This window comes from Nicotiana tabacum, chromosome 19 (assembly GCF_000715075.1).
Source record: "Nicotiana tabacum cultivar K326 chromosome 19, ASM71507v2, whole genome shotgun sequence".
Lineage (NCBI taxonomy): Eukaryota > Viridiplantae > Streptophyta > Magnoliopsida > Solanales > Solanaceae > Nicotiana > Nicotiana tabacum.
Window position 1 is genome coordinate 16,366,447 of NC_134098.1, and position 3,546 is coordinate 16,369,992.

The following is a 3,546-nucleotide window of genomic DNA, read 5'->3' on the forward strand; positions in this document are numbered from 1 at the left end:
TCCAATATCCATACACGCTCGTTGCACATATCATGCTGCTACTCGAGAGTACAAGAATTTCATCATAATCACCTGAACTGTCAGTAGAGTTAACACTTCCTCGGTTCGAAACCTTTCACTTAACTCATTTCAGAAGAAGAATTGCCACCCAACCAATTTCCCATAACCGCAGCAAATGCAAACCTCAAGTCGCAGTCTAAACGCCATAACTCTTCCGGGATCCATTCATACATAACCAAGCCATCAGAATCAAATACCTCCAAATCAATCGAACGACGGCGACAGTCAAGCCCGCACGTACAACCACGAACCGCTTGTATAGCCTTACCACACCGAAGGAACTGTGTATTTACACAACCTTGATGATTCAAACCATTACTAACTAACTCTACTTATCTCAATTTACTCTTGACTTGCATTTGAAATAATAGTTCTATTCAAACACATAACACACCCTAAACTGCACTCATCCCGAGTGACCCAAATCACAAGACCACTCAATAACCATCAACCATCTCATACCATCCTCATGCACTCAAAAGTATCTCCCGCTGATACACCCATTTTGGAAGACCTATGAATCCGAAGATGTTTCTCCCATTTCTCTAACACTGCACCGTAGACCCGATGATAACATAGAAATTCACCAAGTATTCTTCACACTCTACTGCAAAACCCAGTCCTTAGCCACATAACGAACCCAAAACCCTTAAACATCGCACTTTAATTCTTGAACCCACTAGAACCATCATTGAGAGTCACCCACTCTGACCTGGTCCCGAATATATAACCTAACTCTAGTGCTCTACTAGCACATGAACACTTCCAAAGAAACAACCGGATGAATTCTTTTCCTTGCACATCACATCCACAAGAAGCATAAATTATGAGTCATCCCCAACATCTACATATGAATCGATAAGGTGAAATGTAGAACATATACGTCAAATTCCTTGCCCAAAATACCCTTGATGTTTTTCTCCTCTTGGTTATAAGTAATCCACCAATGCACCGATAACTAGAAACTGCACAGGCCCACAACCACGTGGCCTAATCGTAGACAATGGGCTCCCCCACTTAGCTTTACGCTACAATCACATAGATCCAGACCCCACAACGACTTTTTATTCCCATTTACCATGATCCCACACCGTTACTCGGGCAACTTCTCGCAAGCTTTTCTTGCACCAATCGTAATACATCTCGAATTATTAGCCACCATCGCACATTCAACCTCCTAGGGGTCATACCGTCTTCTTCAAGCGATCCAAGCTCACATCGCAATACATGCATCCCATGTTGGGCAGAAAGTAGAACTCTTCATAGGAACCTCATCAAAACCACGCAACCACTAACCTGCTCACAGGAGATAGCCCACATGTGTAACCTTATATTGACCTCCTCCAACGTCATTTCTATGGTTACATCCATCATGAAATCAATTGATCTCCCTAGGTTCCCACTGATCCACCGGCCGTAAGAATCCTTTCATTCATTAACATCATCCGAAGGTCCAACAATATGTTTGAAACTCGAAGCCGTACTGCATCCAAAGCAATGATCGAATACTCATATTTTCCTACATTCCAATCAAGCCCTTCTCGTCACATTCAAAATTTCTAAGCACAGAAACCACCTCAAAGATAATCCTCCTCGAACCATCAACACTGGAAACGCCATATCTATCCTGAAGTCACAACACAAAACCATCTATGATATCTTCCTTTTAGGTTCTATCTCACCATCGTGCCCAGAGGAAAACAAATGAAGACCAACATGCTGATGGGCCTCAATGCGTTCAATCAAGGACGGCGACACCACAATGTTAACAAGAATTCCACCAAATTCGGAATATATCAAATCTCGACCGTAGGCAACACCAACACTGGGGTGAATTGACAGAACACCCCTCCACAAGGCGACGATAAAAGCCCATTCGAATACGCACAGAGAAACATCCTGTACCACATCTGCAGTACCATTATAACTCCTCGATGCCCAATTGATAACAAGCGCTCAACGTCGTATAAGAATGAGTAGGAAGGAAATGAAGGCATAAACTTCAATGGAATCAAATCACACGACGAGGAATCAAGAAGGGAAGTACGCCTAACAGCTTTGTAGCCTCTCGAAGATAAGTATAGACGTCTCTGTACCGATCCGTAAGACTCTACTAGACTTGCTCATGACTCGTGAGCCCTAAATGAACCTAGTGCTCTGATATCAAGCTGTCACGGCCCAAAATCTACTATAGGTCGTGATGGCGCCCAACGTCGCCATTAGGGAAACCAACGGTGAACCATCTAAATAGCTATTCATTTTATTACTTTAAAATCCTAAGTTTTATTAAGCAAAGAAATTTACGCATTGGAAATCATAGGTACATACATAGTTAGTAAGATTTAAGAATAAAAGATGACATTATTGTGCAAATCCATAAACATCAACTAGAATATCCCCAAACCCGGTGTCACAAGTGCATAAGCATCTACTAGGAAGTACAATAACAATACAACATATGTTTGGAATACAAGATAGACAGGATAAAATAAATAATTATGATGGAGACTTTGTGTGCTGTGAATCGTAGCATGGAATGCAGCTCACCATAAAGTCCCTTCGGCAGCTGCGCCTACGCGCCCAAATGACCGCCAAGTGAACCTGTCAGATCCTGCACATTTAGTGCAGAAGTGCAGTATGAGTGCGTAAATCAATGCGTACCCAGTAAGTATCTAGCCTAACCCCGAAGTGGTAGTGGCGAGGGGTCGACATTGACACTTACTAGTGGTCAAGTAAATCAAATATAATATAGTAGACAAGTATGAAACATGGTAAGTAAACAATAAGTACAGATATAGGCAAATAATATAGTCTACAGTCGAACAATGAACACAAAGTCCTCAGTTATCGGATACCTCCTCAAATGGAATACGTAATGGTCAATATCAAATCAACGATCACATCTCAAGTCAAGAAACTCATGAGTGCGTGGACTCCTTATTAAGTATATTGCACGATTCTACCGAGGCAAGCGGCCCGATCCCATAAGAGTGTTTCATAGAACTGCCGAGGCGAATAGCTCGATCCCATAAGAATATGATACATGATACTGACGAGGCAAACGACCCGATACCATAAGAGTGTGTTACAATATCCTGCCGAGAAAAACGCCCTGATCCCATAAGAGTGTGATACATAATCATGCCGAGGGAACGGCCCGATCCCATAAGAGTGTTATACATAATCCAGCCGAGGCGAACGGCCCGATTCAACTAGAATAAGAAAATTTAACGGTCCTTGACCCCATTCACGAATAAACGTGTGAGTTATGAAATTTAAGAAAACTTTTCGATGAATAAGCACAACATGAAAGAAATTCATAAGGGAGGCACAACTTCTACGGCTAATCAAGTAGCTCGTCAAAATGGCTAAAACAGCGAGTCCATTACTCTACGTGAGTCCAGTATCTGTCATAATGCGAATTAGAGAAATTAAAAAGGCAAGAATAACTCAAATAGTACAATTAAAGCATGACGTGAATCTAAG